The sequence below is a fragment of the Zootermopsis nevadensis genome, unplaced genomic scaffold (genome assembly GCF_977971745.1).
Source record: "Zootermopsis nevadensis isolate Lab colony 2312 unplaced genomic scaffold, Znev_1.0 Znev_ptg000019l, whole genome shotgun sequence".
NCBI classification, from domain to species: Eukaryota; Metazoa; Arthropoda; class Insecta; order Blattodea; family Termopsidae; genus Zootermopsis; species Zootermopsis nevadensis.
In genome coordinates, this window is record NW_028259151.1 from 10382572 (window position 1) to 10402610 (window position 20039).

Sequence of the window (20039 nt, forward strand, 5' to 3'; positions counted from 1 at the left end):
TCAAACGTCAGAATTATCCTATCTTCTTGTGGCGGAAGTGACGTAATTAAGCGATTTAATTCACAAGTCGTCAAAGTTTCTCAGAGTTCTCTACTCCACCTTCAAAATAAAATAGTATAATTGTGTCATATTGTGAATCAAATATTAAATTAATTATTCGGTTTTGTCCGTCTAATCACAATTATATTTAAAATTTACAAATAAGATAAGGAACGGAAGAAGTTTGGGAGAAAACTGCGTCATTAACAGGAGATGAAAAATTCACGGGTTGGAATGTTGAGAACGGGGAAGTCAAAGAAGAACCCTTGTATAAAAAACCTGATAATTGAACAATGCACTAAATTTTGTTAAAAGCTTGCATTTTCAAGTATATTAAGTCCAAAGTTGTCCCGGAATAACAAATTAAACGTCAGAATTAATCGAATTTATTTAAACAATTCAGGCATCAAAATCCATGTTCGTTATAACAAATCAGACTCAGCAAGAATTTAAAACCGTCATGGATATTCCGGCGTCAGCTGCAAAACAGCCGAATGACGCACCGCGAACAAAGCAAATCTTGCAGAAATTCTGAAGACTACGGGACACGACGCAAAACCGCGACTCTACTTTCTCAAAAATTGCCGACGCCAGAAAAGTTAAAGTCTCAAGTAGTGAGAGAGAAAGTGAACTAACTCCACGGAGCATTCTCCTCCTTAATCAAGATTTTATGTTCTCAAGGAGGCGAGTGTTAAGATGGCTGTCTTCTGGATTACAGCGCCACGAGGTCTGTTCAAAATGTACCGGAACTTAATTTTTCCAACATCATATAATGGGAAACTAAGAGTAACTTGTAATTTCTATCGGGCACCGTAGAAATCCACGAAAAAAAAAAAAAAAGGATTTGAACTGAAATAATCAGATTACAATTCCTTTATCGCATCTGCCACATCAATTGGATCAAGATTAGATATCCCCAGAGTGTGACAAATATCAGTAAAATTGCAAAATCAAACAATTAAAACTTCTTATCACGTGGTCTAGCGGTTAGAACGCTGGCCTTGTAATCCTGGGGTCTCGGGTTCGAATTTATAACTTGTGTTGGGCAAGGCCGTGGTCTAGGCAACACGGAGTTTTCCTCCGTGGCATCCCAACAATTACTCCATTCACACACAGAAGAAGGCAATGGCAAACCACTTCTGGATCATCTGCCAAGAACGTATATGAACAGGTCCCAGTCCGAGAAAAGGATGGAAGGATCCTGTTCATATGGACCTGTCGTCAGACAGAACACTAAATAAAAAAAAATCAATATTCTACAGTTCTCGTGAGCGTATCAAATTTCCTAGAAGGTGCCTGTAGAGATAGGGAAGGCGATCCCCTATGCTAGATTTCTCTCTAGCTGAGGGACCACCCCTTGTCGACTGTTTGCCTGTGACCACGTATGCAATACATTCACAAGAGAACGCGCCACGTCTTGTGACAAGAGACTCGATTCACAAATGCGGGAATTACAAACGTAAAATATATTAAAAATATGCGTCTCTACCTTATTATTCTTCTGCACTCCGGGTTCGCTGGCTTATCCTTCCGGAGGTCCGCGCCGGAAGACGCCTCTTCTGAAACAAAAGAATAAATCTACATTTTTCTGACAGTTCTTCAAAATCAAGTACATCTGTCCATCGACTTTCGAATTGTTTTCTGCGACGAACCACGTAAATTTATACCTATTTTTACGATTTACCAACATTATTTTCGCTAGGACAAAGAACCAAACTTCATCCGAGAGCCGCTCGTCTACTTCGTATTAAAAGAACGAGGACAAACGTTCCAATGTTCAGACTGTAACTAGAGTAAGCGCTTTACGACGTTAGGTTAGGTTCAAAGCTCTCACAAATAAAGTACTCATTTAAACACGTGGCCAGTATTCTAACATGTGGGGAAAATATTGGGGCATCCACACATGATATCAGGGCCTATTCTGACAAAACTTTCGAGTCCGATGGATCTGTTGAGTACCCCCATGATCGCCACATTTAACCCCCACCTGACATTTTATTGTGGGGGGCTACTTAACCCTTTGAAGCCGAAGATCGTCTGAATATTATTTATGAATTCAGTCCGTACCGCGAAGAAAACACTGCACCTCACCATTACGAAAATCAACTGGTTAACCCTTTGAAGCCGAAGCTCGTCTTCATAATATTTACGAATCCAGACCGTACCGCGAAGAAAACACTTCACTTAACCATTAGAAGTCGAATCAGGCGGTACCACATAAGATTTAACAAAAGAACATCCCGGTCAAAGCCTTAAAGGACGCACAAAGCCAAACAAAGACTTTAAGAGCTCCGGCAAGAAAGTGGACGGTTTTGTGCAGTAGCAAATTTGTTAGCTGCTTGTCAGTGAGTTGCTCGCCGCCGTCAACTGTGCCACGAAGCTGAGGGTGGTAATTTTTAACACGTGCAAACAGTATGTGCCAATATGTAGTGGTTTAATTTATTAAAATATCCTCATCTCATTCACTACGTGTGTATACATCTTTTTGGAACACTCTATACATGCGTTAATTCTCCTTCTGCCCACGAACTAGTGACGCAGGCGAAACACAGATTTGGTCCAGGGCTCAGCAGCCTTCAGCCAAAGACCTGACCTTGTCTGTGCGTGCAGGAAACATTGCTCCACAAACAGCACCTTATTTACCGCGTTTTTACTGGGGCACTCCCTCACTTGGCGAGACGAGTCATGAACATTTCAAACAACCTACTGGAACGAGCAGATGAGACGGGAAGCTGTTCCTCGCATTCAATTACGCACCAATGGCAACGCTTTCAATGCCATTGTTTAATGCCTACAAAGTTTGTGAATATCACGGATGAATTCTGAGCGAAATCGAAGTCTCTAATAAATAACCCAAAGGATTATTGCCTCAAACATAAAAGCCCTGATCTGAAGCACTTCAATCCAGTTTGTATTCCTTACAAAGTATTTGTGTATGAGACATTTTAATATTATCCTCCCATCTATTCGGACTTCCCATCGTTCCTCTCGTCTCCTTCATGACGTCGCAGCGGAGTGATTAACACTCCAGCTTCTTACTTCTGAAGATCCGGGTTCATATCTCGGTCTGCAATCAGTCCTAAGACTTGTTTGTCTCTTGCTTCAGAATGACAGACCAAATTTTACACACATTTCATAATTTCATGCCAATATAAAACTTTAATTTTATATAATATAGTCTTTCTTATATATATAAAACTCTAAGAGAAAATTCTGAACTGGGTGATATCAGACAGTTCCAGAATTCGATCTGTTCATATTCTCCAGGAAAATGAAATTTTCATTTATTACCATAGTTACCAAATTTCTGAAGACTGCCGCGTTTTCGAGGGATTTTCTCCTGCTCCGTGATCTGGGGACAGGACTCCACAGTCATCAATGAAACAAAGAATACTGACTCACCAATCAAATGCTTCGTTGTGCCTTGCATTTGCCAACACAGATATTTTGTCTTAATCTTGTACCTGAACACTTTTTTTATGCGGATCGTACATTGATCTGTAGCTTTACAAAGGCCACGTTCTTCCTGTAAACGGATACTTCCTTATTCACTCAGCCGAACCCGGTCCGAGTCCCTGATTTCTATAGCGATCTGCGTCCTTAAAAACAAGAATGAGAGGGATATTTGTTGCAAGCGCGTTGAGACGGAGGCGAATTTCGCAACTGGAAACTACACACACACGTGGATTAAAAGTGGCTTATTTGAATCCCGTTGTCGTGTCTCCGTAGTGAGGCCTTCTATAAGCCTGCAATCCTCAACACCACTCCTCAGATATAACAGACGTCTGTGGAGAAATATTCTAATGCACAACCAAAACATCCACCCAAATCAAACATCCTAAATCCTCCAAGGACGTGTCGGGTTTGTCTTCTCGATATCCGTCAGATTGCAATTTTGCTTTACTTGGTATTTAAAGTCGATACCTGCATCGAAAATCGAACGCTTTCATATGCAAGAAAGTTTAATTACATCCGGTTCGTCATAATTATTGTTCTCGGTAGTTTTTCTTTTACTAAGAATATTTTCTGTCTCTGATCTGCAGAATATTCATTCAATTACTTTCCAAATGGCACTGGGATGTGAGGCGTTGATTGATTAATTGATTGACTGACTGATTTAGGGGTGTAGGGGTGTGTGAGGGAGGCTGATTGTGTACACAGATCACAAGTATCGACCTCGCTTCACCAAACGCGCAATAAGAGACCCCTCCCCATTGCAAAATTGAACTTAGCCGTCCTAAAACATAAAACCACAGTAGACAGAACGCTCGCTGAGTGCACACACACATGAACACAGTAATCGTAGAAATGAGCACGAAATCATGTGGAAACGTAGAGATACACGATCCTCTCTGCACCTCCTGTGCAGGCGCCATTGTTTCTGGGGTCATGACGTTTTACCAACCGAAGCTACGAAGTCTACATGCAATGTTTATGTAAGAGCAGGCATTTTAACAAAGGAGATTTTTAAAAAAAAATCACCGGAAATAAAACATTTGTACAGAATATGTTAGAATATTTCAACACTGTTCAAGCACTGAATCTGCAATCTAATTTTCATGACAGCCAAAGACATTCAACCCGTAATAAAGACAACACGAGCTTTGTTCAAGCAAAGAAACACGAGACAGTTGCATGGCTTCTGAAAATATCAGTTGTAGCATAACTTTGGAGAAGCCTTTTTGACTTCGTAAATGAGATGATAAGTTTAGAATGCGCTTGTCGCCATATTGGTGCCTCGTGGGTTGAATGTCCTTCGTGCTACGTGTGACTCCAATCGCACATGCATCGACATACGTCGGATTACCGACATCATACCAGAATAGTTCATGTGGGCACTATGTTGCTGTGATTTAATTTTCATATTAATTACCACAACTCACGGATATGGGCCTGAGATTTTACACAGCCTTCAAAAATACCCACACAATACGAGTCTCAAAACTTAAAAATAAACGCCGAACAGTTAAATAATTAGGCTTTCATTTATTAAAGCTCCAAAACCATTAGAGTACTGTAGTTCAAGTCACCCGGACAGCCGTCAAAGAATTCACCGGATTAAACGAAACGAAGACACAATGACACCATCTCGTTAGGCCCTCAAGCGACCAGTCAAGATTCCCCTGTATTAGCCCTGAGGTGCACAGTTTAGCCGGAGAAACTTTGTTCAAAGCTGCAAACCTAGCACCCCATCCTACGTCGACCGTGAGGACCGCAGGCAACAGTTTCCTGGCTGCAGTGAGGCTTCGTACTTACGTTGAACTGCGGGGTAAGAAATCTTTCAGATCTGAGAGTTCTACAAGCGTAAAAAGTATGCACGAGCGAGTAGCTTGTTATTTTTATATATATTTTCTTTTCCCACCTTGCATTCTCGTGCAATGGCCTTTTTTTTACAGGAAGAAACAGAACGAGATGTTAAGTGCATCCGCTCACTGCTTATTACACGGGATGGCAAGTAATTATGAGGGGCAGTGAACCCACTTTACTCCTGAATCTCTACGATTCTGCGAACTGCTGGTGGAGAATTATTGGACGTTTTGACGAGAAATTCGTGTTAAAAACTCTTCAACCATTTCATCATAAGGAAGAAAATTATTATTATTATTATTAATTATGCCTCGAAAGAGACTGGATTTTGTTGGTCCAGGACAGGGTCCGGTGGAGGGCTTTGGTTAATTCGGTGATGAACCTTCGGGTTCGGTAAGCCATCTGGTTGGTTGGGTCCACTATTTGGGAAGCCTGAGGGGAAGAGACCCCTGGGGAGACCTAGACGTAGATGGGAGGATAATCTCAGGCGGGATCTATGGGAGATAGGAGTTGAAGGAGACTGGATTTTGTTGGCCCAGGACAGGGTCCGGTGGAGGGCTTTGGTTAATTCGGTGATGAACCTTCGGGTTCCGTAAGCCATCTAGTTAGTTAGTTAGTTATTATTAGGCCTCGTGTAATTATTATCATTAACTGTTGATGGTTTGTGGGGGTACGAACCTTGGTGTCTCAAGCATAGCAAGGAAGACACCGTTTGAGAGACCTAGTCGCAGTAATCAACCTTCGGGAATCATAGATAAACAAGAGGAGTTTCTTGACGAGCTGAACGACTGTCAGCGTATCAAAAAGATCCCCCCCCCCCCCCCCGTGGAATTGGTTAAATGAGTCAGGATATCATAATTTGGTCATGTGAGCGTCGATTGCTTGCATTTGCCCCACAGACAGAAACACCGAACGTCAGGAACTGCCCGGTCAGTGAACGTTAGATACGAAGGCACAGGCCGAGGTCAGTTCCTGTGAACGGAGTCCTGAGTCACTCACTGTGCGCTTCTTCAAACAAAGGCTGGTCGTGAACAGTGCAATGACCAGGCTCGTGAGTCAGAATTTGCGTCACGTTGTGAGACAGGTGACTCCCGATGGAATTTGCTACTGCGAATTACCTTTCGCGGTTTCACTGCAGGTTCAGGGCGACTAAAATTTAATAAAACCGCAAATCCAGTTCTTCGGGCTAGTTTAGAAGAGACAAACGCAATCACAGAACAAAGCAAGTTTCCGGTGTGATTCGGCATTTCTGAACCAAGAGACGTATTTTCTTTAGAGAGAACATTCCAAGGCCTTTCCACATGCTTACATACGTACTTGAGTTTATGCCAACACAACCGTAGTTAATTTAAATGTGTTAACCAGCTGCGAGGTGTTCTTCACACCACAGCGCGACCCGTCCACGTCTGTCGTGTTTTTCCTACGGTGGAAGGCAACCCGCATGACGGGTGACCACTGTTGCGCATCAGAAGAGATGTCATTGTAACACACCAGAGTAGCTCTGACCTAAGTGACGTGGCGTGAAGAACACTTTCAAAAAGAACACTGTACTCCAAAGAGTACACCTAGTTATTTTTCCACCTGTGGTATAAATTGTTTTCAGTGGTCGCGAAATCCGTTCGAGAGCAGCGATTATCATCAGTAGACATGGTTCGAGAGATGCATACACAAACTCTCCTGTAATTAAAATTTGGGCTGGAGAGAAGAAAGAATTTCTAGTCATTTCAAGCGTTCTCAAGATATGGGTTAGGTTATGTTGCGTTATGTTATGATGGGATAGGCAAGGTTTCATTAGCGTTTTGATAATTTTGTGTAGGTTCTGTTAGGTTAGGCTTAATTCATGACAAGGTGACGCCGATATCAGCCCAAGGGTATGCCGATCAGAGGCCGTTGAAATTTCAAGGACACTTCAAGGTCATTTTTTTGGGGAATGCTTGATTCTCCTGAACAGCCATCCTCATGTCACGTTGAGGTCTCGGTTCTGCCAAAGTCATATCGAGGTGACGACAATATCAGTTCAAAGATTTGCCGAATGGAGCCCTCTAAAATTTTCAAGGTCATTTCAAGGTAATTTTTCTCACGCATATTTCTACCGAACTGTAGGTCTCTGAAAGTGTTCCTTTTCGAAAAAGAAACTAACAAAACACAACAGATTCATCTTATTTCGGCAATTAGGCACATTTGTGTCCAAAGCCGACAACGGGGACCTACTAGTCAATGTTTCCAAGAGTGTAGTGCGCGAAAGGATTACAGGAGTGCTGTCTTCTTTCAGGTATACTCTAATGAAGAGAAAATTAAACAAATTCGTTAATACTGATAAAGCTCGCAAGTTTCTGCTCACGTTTTGCTTAGCTCATGTCCTTTCAGTTCATACCTAAAGCTTAATATAAAGATGGTTCGACCGTGCGTGGTTAATTGGGAGAGATAACGCCGAGATGCCGCGTTTAAAGTTTGTGAAACACTGTGCCAGTGTTTCGAACTTCATCACGGAGTTTCTGTGAAGGCAGGAATGTTGCTGGACTTTAATTAAGGGCGACAGACAGCAAAAGGAACGATACATGTCTACAGCTCCTGACATTGATCTTTTAATTATGCTTAGAAATGAGCGAGGATCGCTCCTGAACAGGGCGGCCTACATCGGACCCAACAGCGTGCAGCCACCATTCCGGAACTAATTTCCCTCATCGTGTAAGTCTTCTGCAACGCCAAGTTCACTCAGCGCCAATGAAGAAGAGAGCGCACTGGAACTGTTTTGATGCCGGGAAGTGAACTGATTAACTTGCTCCAGCGGCCAAGACAGCCATGGACGGCAAGCAGATCAGTCTGGTCGAGGTCACATCCCAGGGGGTATCGCCTCAAACCGCGACATTCTTTGGACAATAAATTTCAGCAAGGATGCTTGCTGCTTCCTGTTGTCCGCACTTTTCCTAACATAAAACCAAAGTGGTCCACAGAACTGTCTCCTGTTTCTAACATCAAAGTCTGTAAATATAATCCTATATGATACAAAATTATTTTGTTTGTCCGTTGTTTTAACACGTGGTGAGTGTGCATTCCCTGTCGCCACACGAACAAGAGCTCGTATTTAATAAAAAACCTTTCAATCCAGGTTTATAAAAACTGATGCAAACAAAGAACAGCTCTCATTCCACCGTAGCTGTTAACACTTCAACCAAAACGCCAAAATCTTGAGCGTTATTCGACAAATTTCCGCTAGGCCACAGACACAAGAAAAAACTGAAGGTCTTCACATTGTCTACAGCGCTCACAATTGCCTGCATTATCATATTAACCTTCCGTCTCTGCCTACGTCTTCCGTTCAGGTTTCCGGGCAAACGTTTTGCACTCAAGTTTCCCATATTTGGTGCAAGCCCCACCCGTCTCATACTTCTTAAATTTATCGCCTGGAGAAATTACAAATCATTTCGGAATATGGCAGATGTACGAATAACGAAATGGGTCCTGTAGTTTGAGCCTTGTTATATTCGGACTAACCGGTGGGCTTCGACTCTGTATTTTCGGAACAAACATTTTACCACGAGTATTTTATCAGCTATCTGCAGTAATATCTGTTAACTGTTCACTTAATTTCGTTGTTAACAAATGTCATGACGTATGATAACTAAGCTGCTTCCACAGGTAAAAGACGCCCTGCTTCAGGCGGAAGACACTGTTAAAGTCTGATAAACGTTCCCGTAAATTCCTTAAGGAAAGATACAGTTAGCATTATTTGACGGTGGTCTAGCGGTTTGAACGCTGGCCTTGTAATCCTGGGGCCTCGGGTTCGATTCCCGGCGGTGCCCGAATTTATTTATAACTTGTGTTGGGCAAGGCCGTGGTCTAGGCAACACGGAGTTTTCCTCCGTGGCATCCCAACAATTACTCCATTCACACACAGAAGAAGGCAATGGCAAACCACTTCTGGATCATCTGCCAAGAACGTATATGAACAGGTCCCAGTCCGAGAAAAGGATGGATGGATCCTGTTCATATGGACCTGTCGTCAGACAGAACACTAAATAAAAAAAAATAAAAAAGAGCTGAGAAAAAAATCGTATAAGGAAAAGTGAAACTTTTCTTTTCGCGTGTAGAAATCAAATGTGAGTTTTTTTTATTCATTCACAATTGCGAAAGTTTCAAACCGCAGAAACATTTAAGTGCGTGTATATTCGTAAAAATGCGCTCTCTGAATGCTGGATGACTACACGAATCTGCAGAAGAAAGGTAACGTCCTCTGGAGGGGCGCTGAACACTCTCGATTCGATGCAGTCCGGCACCGACGTCAGAACCTCGGGAATTTAATTTACAGTATGATCTTGATGGCTAATCATTTATGAACTTTACATGACGTCGCACTGGGCAGACACGCACACAGAAAATACGTTATTTTTAAACGCCGACCTCGTGCCAAGCATGCAAACATCAACACTGTTCCCAACTTAGCCCATGACAGCAATTGCATTCGGTGGACAGGAAACTGACAAACTCGGCGCGGGGTTCACATACGAGTCTCCACCTTCATGCTATTTCGACCCCCCCCCCCCAAAAAAAAAAAAGCCATTTCTGAACATATCAATAATCTCCTAAGCCGAAATGGCCAGTCGGTGCAGTGACGGAGATTCAATTCTAGGCAGGGCGAGATAAATTATTCGTCGCGGTGTCCAGAAATACTCCGGGGCCACACAGGAGGGTTCCTTCCCCGGAGGTAAAGCGGCCGGAGCATGAAGCTGAACACTCACCTCCGAGATTAAAGAAGCGTGAACATAAAGGTCTGTCTCCATTCCACATACGTCATAATGACGTGGTACTTAATTAAGCCCCTGGGACAACTTTGCCGTTATCGTTTACATAAGTACAGTTATCTGCACGAGAATAAATTCTTACAATCGATGTCCTACTCTGTGCGCGAAATTGGTTTCTACGAGCGTGAAAGTTGACCTCCTGTTACCGTGGCAAACCACAGTAAGAGGAGAGCAAAATGCTGACTATACACGTCCAAGGCAGAGGCAATACCAGGAAGGCGAGAAACCTCCCTCCGGCGAGGACCTTCATACTTGGTCAAATCTTAGCACGCACGAGAGATAAGAAACGCACACAAAATTTTAGTCAAAATTAGTTGCGACCACTCGAAGGACTCATGCATAGTACACAGGATAATACTAAAATGGATCTTAAAGTAACAAAGTGTGAGCATGTAAACTGAATAATGGTGTACAGGAAAGGTTCCGGGTTCCGGTGAGGGGGGGGGGTCCTTGCAAACACAGCAATTAATCCTGGGGTCCCATAAAATGAAAGAAATACTTTTGGTCACCTACGCGACTGTCAGATTCTCCAGGAGACACATTACAGTCCTGCGCTCTCTTGGAGCTTAACTGAATAATGTTTAAAAACTCAGTCCGTACCGCAAAGAAAACAAAGCACTTTACCATTACAAAGACCAGTTGGTCAATGCGGCTTACTATGAGGGCTATACAAAAAATCCTTAAATACACCCCTTGGACAAAATACAGAATCACTGATTATTAAAGCAGTTGGTACATATAGTTACCACTGAGTTTTAAGGCTTAAGTAACATCATCTATTTTCGTAACAGTTACGAAATTTTTGTGATCAATTTTATGATGAACTGTGATTTTTAGAGACTGAGAAAAATTACAAGAAAATCCAATTAATTACGTTTGCATTGAATGTTTCCTCTACTTTCGAAACTTAAGGTCACCGCCGTGGACACTGCAGGAGAACAGAAAACAGAGAAGGCTGTGGTCTGCTGTGAAGATCAGGTCTCAGAGCCGCTGCGAGGTTGTCTACAGACACTCCCATCACTCTCCCAAATAGTTTATAAATCATTGTCTCTCTCTGAAGTAAGAGGCTTGGGGCAGAATAAAAACCACGCGTTTTCCCATTCATAGATTGTGCGTCCCGCGTGCAGATAATGAACATATTGTTTCTAAGCACGCCTTTTTCAACTAGATGAAAAATATATTCTCCAGTAGTAAGAGTAGGTTGAATTTCGCCACGTATTTCCTATTCAACGTTGTGTTATATTGTCGTATTTGATAAATGCATTCAAACAAGGACTGGAGACGTCAGTTGATTCATCAATTCGTATAAGAAAACCCTGACTGCTTATTTAATCAACTCACAAATAAAATATCAACTCATGTTAATGTTTCCTTTTTCCGGAGACTGAGGAATTCAAAATTGGAACATTACAGATAACCTGCAAGCTGTTATCGCGAAGCGCACAAAATGATTTCTTCTGTGCAATAAGCAACATCGCCCTGATGGTGGAGGCAGGAAGGGCCTCTGAAACGTCGGTAAACTTCTACTGCGACCCAGACGTCAGCCATCTTCGACCTCACCGCAGTGAAAATCTCTGATCCTACTTGGCAACGTTATTGCTCAGACTGTACACAGGATGTTTCACCTTTAATGACCGATCTCGTATTAGTTTCAGAAGGCTTCAGTTTGCGTTCATTTCACACTTGCGTTTGAGAACACGATACGTCTGTCTTTGCGGTCAACACGCTTTGCATGTAAACGTCGATGTACTGTTTCCTGGAGTCTTTTCTTTAAACTTTCCGTTCTGGACCAGTCCAAGAAAATAAAACGATACACATTCATTGCTGCTTTTCTTTTCTCTCACTAAGATTCATAAACAGTCATCGCAAGAAGTTTCATTCAGCAGCAATGTCAATTGCTGTCAGCAGAGTGCAGCCTCGTACGCCCGAAGTCCCAGGCCTTGCTACTGACAAAGGCCTGCTCTCTAACATCACGACTTCTGAAACCTCACCCTTTGAATCTTCAATCTTCTCCACATCATCACGCCTTGTTCCTTTAAGATCCGTTTCAATATTATCCTCACATGTCTCCTAGGTAGTCTCTTCCTTTCAGGTTTTCCGACCGAAATTCTGTATCCACTTCATGTGTCGCCATGAATGCTGCATGTTTCTCCAATGTCATCCTCCTTGAATTGATCTCCCTAATAATATTATGTGCTGAGCAACTTACGCAGTTCCTTATCATGTAATCTTCTTCATCCTCCTGTTTCCTTCTCCCTCTTAGGTCTAAATATTCTCCTTAACGCCCTGTTCTTGAACATCCCCAACTGTGTTCAACCCTTAAGGGGGGGGGGGCCCAACAGTTGACTGTCTGACGTCGTACTCTGTGCAGTTTTGTTTACATTTCAATGCTACTACTGAATTCAGAATATCAGAGACCCATCTGTCGTGCCTCGACTTTCGCATGTCTTGGAATTCCGACCTTACCGACAGACCTCCCAGAGGTTCACTGCAGCTTTACTCAACTTCGTCTGGCGACTCGCTCCTCCACCCTCTCCCTCACACGACAGCATCCTTGTTCAGAATCTTTAAAAAAAAAAACTCAGGCTGTGAAGCAAATTCCTTGCCATTTACGGAACTCGATCGTTCACTGGCGTGTTTACAAGGATCCGCCCCAGCGATGTCTTCCATTCATGTTTCTAGACTGAAATTGTGTTTGCATTCTCATGTCTACCATGAGAACCAAATGTCTGCCCACCCAACTCCTTTGATTCGAATATTATGACATTTCATAACCACAGACTTCACCAAACGCTTGTAACACTTACGTTGAACTATTGAAAAAATACGCTTTCTCAACTATTTTACCCCGCGATCACACCTCCACACTCGTGCTTCACAGATATAGGTAAGCCTTCCCCTGATTACGAATCCTAGCCCTTGAGGACAACATTCCTAACGGGAACACCTTTTCCCGTTGCAAATAATGTACCACAGGTGGAAACTGACGTTGTTCAGAACACTGAAACCCCAGCACCATTCATAATAACCTCATCAACTGTCGTCATTATGCAAGTTACGTAGCAGTTGGCACAGCGCCGTTAAAATAACACTCCAGTGTCTCGAATTACAAATGCAAAGGCTACAATACGCAATTCTATGGATGTCTTCATTTCCTAGACCGAAGTAGCTGACAGCTGTAGTTCATTTTTGAACGCAGAATCCACCTCGAAGATCGGAGTTTGGTGCCACGTCTTCAGACAGTCGTCAATTCTGATTTCTTTGTTGCTTCGGAGAAGTTTGCGCGTCAGCTTTGAGAGACGATGTCTCCGGTTCCGCGGCAGGAGAGCGGGGAATTCATTTACCAGTTGAACGGCAATGACACGATCAAGACGGACTCTGTCCAGTGGAGTCAGCGAACATGTTACTTCAAAATTATCCCAAAAGCACCTGAAGCTGTGTGGTCGGACGTATGTCTCACATCAAATTAAATTTACTTAACATCGCGTTGGTAAAGGCACTCTAACTAAATTGCCCCTTGCCATCAGACGTCATTGACGGCGCCCGGGGGAAGATGTCTCATGGTCTATTGAATGGCACTCGTAAGCTCACCAAAACACTTGTCGACAGCCTCCTCGTCATTGGAACATTGTTTTATCTCTTGTATGTTTTTACGAAATACAAAAAAATATTGTCTGGCCGGGGAAGGAGGGGTTATCATTCGGATGGTTCTGGGTTCGACCCCCCCGTCACATGTGTGTGGATCTTTCTGCTCACAAACGTAAGCCTTCGCCCCTACCAAAGATAATAAAATTTTTAAAGCAAAATATGCCGGTTCCTCGCCACCTTTGTAACCAACCTATAGATCGCTGGGGTCTGCACCCGCCGTGTGGGCGCCACCGCCCCTCAGACTGACCGGGGGTTCGCAGAAGCCAGGGAAGGTCTTCGCAGAGTACACCGTCTGCGGGCATTAGAAACCAAGCAGCTACAATTCATGACTGCAGGCTTTGTGGGTGACGTCACATGTCTGTGTGAAGTGAGGCCTCGTTAACACAGATTGGTCTTGCAGACTTGTGTCTGAAACAACATCCAGGATCACGAAGGAAGCAGTACAAAGTTTGCGAAGAACTCCGAGTAACACACGTGGGAAGCCTTAACACTTGTTCTCGTAGTGGGGCAGCGCACTCAGGATTTTTTTTTTTTTAGTGTTCTGTCTGACGACAGGTCCATATGAACAGGATCCTTCCATCCTTTTCTCGGACTGGGACCTGTTCATATACGTTCTTGGCAGATTATCCAGAAGTGGTTTGCCATTGCCTTCTTCTGTGTGTGAATGGAGTAATTGTTGGGATGCCACGGAGGAAAACTCCGTGTTGCCTAGACCACGGCCTTGCCCAACACAAGTTATAAATTCGGGCACCGCTGGGAATCGAACCCGAGACCCCAGGATTACAAGGCCATCGTTCTAACCGCTAGACCACCTCATCTTATTATTATTTAGTGTTCTGTCTGACGACAGGTCCATATGAACAGGATCCTTCCATCCTTTTCTCGGACTGGGACCTGTTCATATACGTTCTTGGCAGATGATCCAGAAGTGGTTTGCCATTGCCTTCTTCTGTGTGTGAATGGAGTAATTGTTGGGATGCCACGGAGGAAAACTCCGTGTTGCCTAGACCACGGCCTTGCCCAACACAAGTCATAAATTCGGGCACCGCCGGGAATCGAACCCGAGACCCCAGGATTACAAGGCCAGCGTTCTAACCGCTAGACCACCGTGGCTCTACTTAGGATTATATCCTATATATTAATACTTCGTACCTTTTCCTCTCATGTTTCATTTCGTGTGATGTGTGTTTCTCAAATACATCGTGCATCGTTTCTATTTCATTTCATTTTCACTGTCGTTCTGATGCTTCCAGCTGATTTTCCTTCGTCTGACCTTGGAATGTCTAGTCGAGAATCGTTTCTTCCATACTCTCTCATTAACTTTCTGTGTTAGCGCCAAATACTAACCAATCGTTGTCTAACTGCAATTAGAATGTTCCAAGAAAATTCCGCTTGTCCGACATTGGTTAACAACGAGATCAGGCCACAGACCTTCCGCTGTACACATGTCCAGGCTCCTTTGCTGATGGGACCGACCTATTCGTCACGATGCAAATGCAGTTCATGCTCTTATTTATCTCTGCCTTCCACTGACCTGACTTTCTGCAGTTTTTCACATCAAGCGACATTTATATTATCTACACGGTGGTCTAGCGGTTAGATCGCTGGCCTTGTAATCCTGGGGATCTCGGGTTCGATTGCCGGCGGTGCCCGAATTTATAACTTGTGTTGGGCAAGGCCGTGGTCTAGGCAACACGGAGTTTTCCTCCGTGGCATCCCAACAATTACTCCATTCACACACAGAAGAAGGCAATGGCAAACCACTTCTGGATCGTCTGCCAAGAACGTATATGAACAGGTCCCAGTCCGAGAAAAGGATGGAAGGATCCTGTTCATATGGACCTGTCGTCAGACAGAACACTAAATAATAATAAGATGAGGTGGTCTAGCGGTTAGAACGCTGGCCTTGTAATCCTGGGGTCTCGGGTTCGATTCCCGGCGGTGCCCGAATTTATAACTTGTGTTGGGCAAGGCCGTGGTCTAGGCAACACGGAGTTTTCCTCCGGGGGCTTCCCCGATTTCTCCGTGGCATCCCAACAATTACTCCATTCACACACAGAAGAAGGCAATGGCAAACCACTTCTGGATCATCTGCCAAGAACGTATATGAACAGGTCCCAGTCCGAGAAAAGGATGGAAGGATCCTGTTCATATGGACCTGTCCTCAGACAGAACACTAAATAATAAATAAAACTTCAACGGAATAGAAGTTACTGAAAATGCGAAAATATCTGAAACCTATTCCTGAAAATAATCAGTGCACTAAAACAGAATTTTATGTCTCAAAACTCTGGCATTCTCAATCCCTTCACTGGCCAATTACATTTTAAAATAGCACAATCTGTGTTTCTACCTACAGATTCATTCCACAGAACAAAACCATTCTTGTTGTGAAACTGGTAGTTGCTCATTTACTCAAGAATTTCAGTGCCTGTCATGGAAGACCAAGATTTACAAGAGCCCGCCAGAAGAACTTATCCGGGGCCAGATTAATCCAATCCACACTCTCACATCGTATTTACTTTAAACCCAGTTCTGTATGATTCTCCCATCTAAGCCTGGGTCTTGGGAGTGGCCTCTTTCCTTCACGTTTTTCCGACAAAAACTCTGCTGTTTGTGCCGCCAATCTCAATGTTCTTGATTCCATCATCCTACTGATATTTCTGTGAATTGTAGGCCCAGAAATTATGAAGCGTGTTGTTTAATTTATCTCATAGGATACTTTGGTACCACAGGCAAGAATATACGTGTTTAATATCGCTATTCTACTGCAAACTCCATGCTGAAATCGCTCTAGAACTCTGTGCTTACACAATTTGTCATACCGAATTAATTTTGCAAGTTACAATTGCGTTGTAGACGAACTAGGTTAGACATGATTACGACAAAAACCTAATTAGCAGCAATCTTGAAACAATACCATAATTATGAAGTGCAAAGCATCTCTGGAGCGTTGTCTGTAAAACAGTTAAACTCAGCCAAAACTTACTACTCCAGAGACAAAGAGAAATTGCTCCCGCACGATCGCTAGCCAAGAAGTCCTTTGTCAGGCAGGCGAGTGGGATGCTGTGGTGAGACGAAGACGTCGACGTGTGACCTGAGGGCCCGGTAGCCGCCGCCGAGTGCACAGGTCCTCATTTCCTCCTCACGGACCGAGTAAAATATTACTCCACAAGCACTGAATTATTTTTGGATAATCCTGGCAGCCATTACACAAATGCGCCTCGGTCACTCACCTAGAGCCAAGAACATCAATTACGAGTCGCGATTTGAGGTTCCCATGGCCGTCACCCGGATCATGACGTCGAGAAGATTGCAGGTGAGTCCCAAAATTTCAGCTCCTGTCTACGATTCCGCACTGAGTCACAACCCAGAGAACCAGAGTGCATATAAATCACAGTGTGAATAGATCTTACTTATTAAAGCAAGAAAAATATTAAACTGTGCAACACGATAATATAATTGTGGTCCTCTAGATTAGGACAACTATTGTTATGAATATTTCGGAGGCATCTGTCTCCTCCATCTTCAGGATAGAAGTGGCGCTGTGTGATCTTGTTCATGGTCTTGTATTTGGTTAACAGCGTTTCGGATGAATCTATGTCTTCCGTCTTCAAGGCAGAAAACTTTACGGTCTTGTGACAATCCTGATTTTCACTGCCATGAAGTCTCAAGTCTAAAACTTTAATTTTATGTCTGCGACACCAAATTCTATCGCGTCTCCCTCTCCTTCTCGTCGCCATGTGCTGTGTTTTCCTGAGTGTTGTAGGTAGAAGACTTGCGAAGGACTGAATAAGTCCTACCACATGTGCGACGAAGACGACAGTGAGGAAAACGTCGCTGCAGATTATGAAATCGATGCCCACCACGAAGAAAACTGCGGTTGGGTCAGGCTAGGTTGCGTTAAATGTCAAAAGTGTTGTCGAATCGTGTGCAATGACCACAAAGAGTGTTTAAGCCCTAACTGCTCATAAATAACGCTCCTTTTCTCTAAAATAAATACCAAAAATTCTTTAATTATTACTTACAAGAAATTTCCTGAATCAATAAAAGTTCTCCGTTCAAACTTTAAGTCTCGCAGTCATTGATACATCACTTCCGGTACGAAATTCCCCAGTAGGGTACTAGGAGGATTATTCACATCTTCCTGTGAGCCTGGAGCAGAGGAATTTCTGTAGCAGCGTGTTCGGACATAAACAATTTAGAAGCAACATTAACGCTTCTCAAGAACACTTCATTTATCTGGCCACTAATTGGTCTGCAGTCTTAAATCTGATGAGAGGGCAGGCAGGCAGGCGACCGCCTCACCAAACTCATTAGATGCCCTCGCCTATAAATCTCCTCCCCACGCGGGGGGCCAGCAATTTGGCTACAATTTAAGGATCAAGAACCAATGGAAAATCGTGTTATCTTCTTTAAATGTTACCTAAAATACATTCTGATAGACGCAAAGCTATCTGTAGTTCCTAGTCATATAAATGGCACGAAAGAGGAATATCGCTTTCGTCCACGACGTACGACATTCTTCTGCCAAGGTCAGCTGCATTACTCGTAATCATCAGTGCAGATATCGACTAGTTTGGGCCAATTAAAATGTGTCTGAAGGAAAACTATAGCAAGTTTATCTCAGCGGTGTATTTCAAGATGTCGTGTCACCATCGCTTTTGAACTTTGCTTCAGAATACGCCACCAGGAATGGCTGAATGCAGACGTGGAGAAAAAACTAAGTACATGTTCATGCCTCTGTAAGACAGGAGGCAGCTAATACATCCTTTAAAAATACGGCAAAGTTAAGTAATAAGAAGCCACAGATTTTTATTCACGAGGAAATTAAGAGCAGACTAAATTTGTTAAGTTTAATACACACAAAACTATAATTTCTGGTCTACCTATTGTTTTGTATTCGTGTAAATATGGTTTCCTGGTCTTAACGGAAGGACACAAATTGCGGGGAATTACAGAACAGGGAGTTTACGACAAAAGCTTTGACCCAAAAGCGAAGAACTGACAGGAGACAAATGAATAATGAGGAGCTCCATAATTTGTACGCATCACCAAATTTTACTATTACGATAATGGAATCAAGGCATTAATTTAGCCTAGGAACCAGTCAGAATGGCCGGTAGTAGAGACGGACGCAGCTGCGTTCTAGAGACACAAACTTCCACGAAGAGGATCAAACTGGAGCCTCCGGAGAGTGGCAAGTGTTACGAAAACTCGATATTCACTCCGGGTTCCGTAAGCCATCTAGTCAGTCATTAGTCTTTTCAAGCAATGCACATTGTATTATGTTATTAATTGTATTCTTAAGGTGTTTTCAACATGGAATGGCTGCTATCAGGGTGTTATTTATTCCAGAAGACTGGAAGGTCTATATATAGTGTACAAGAGAATCATGACACCGAAAGCAGAATGGTGATCGTTTAACAACGCTGTATTGCCAGCTAAATTCAGTCAGAAGTTCAATGAAAATACTGGCTTGCAAGTGACCCAGTCCACCACGCTAGTGGTTTGAAATCTGAGATGTTAAATTGTTCCATCTGTACGTCACTGCTTACGTAATACAGATGCACGACCTGTCCAAGGCCGAGCTACTGTCTCATGCACTCCCCCTTGAAAGACAAGATCTTGACCTCTGTCTGGAGACCTTGAGACTGTAATCTGGATAAATCGTGATTACACTTTATTGGGGGTCACACTCGTCACAGGCAGAACCTGGTTGGTTCTTGTGAACACGAAAAAGTTCTCAGTGGAACCACGGTTCCGGAGAATTTGACGTAAATACGTCTATACGGAAAGGAAGTTTATATATTGGCTTTATTCTAAATATTTCCTTTATACATGCTTTACAATTGAGATAAGTTTGATTAAGACTTTGCTTAATCAACTTGAATTAGTTACGCTTAAGATGGGTCTGTGGTAGCTGAATGTACAATAATTTATTTACCGTCTATACACAAACTTAAAAATGTTGTTAAAATTTAAACATTTAAAGGAAGAGACTTAAAAATCAAACAATCAATATACGCAAAGCAAGATGTGCAACAGTTTTTAAAATTGATAGACCTGATGATGGTGTAATACACATCGAAACATGTCGTCAATATAAAATGTAACAAGATCTAGTATCTAATGAAAAAATGTTATAATTTTAAGTAATTTTAACAACATTTTTAAGTTTGTGTATAGACGGTAAATAAATTATTGTATTAATAAACACAAACATGATGCAATTAAGATATA

General features: G+C 42.8%; 1 protein-coding gene across 1 annotated transcript in view; it reads right to left on the bottom strand.

The window, feature by feature from the left end:
* Ypel (Yippee-like) overlaps positions 1–20039 on the bottom strand; it is a 109956-nt gene that overhangs the window by 86924 nt on the left and 2993 nt on the right. Inside the window, exon 2 of the mRNA XM_022086497.2 lies at positions 1529–1598. The gene's annotated coding sequence lies outside the window, so the exon portion shown is untranslated. The remainder of the gene's footprint in view (positions 1–1528; positions 1599–20039) is intronic.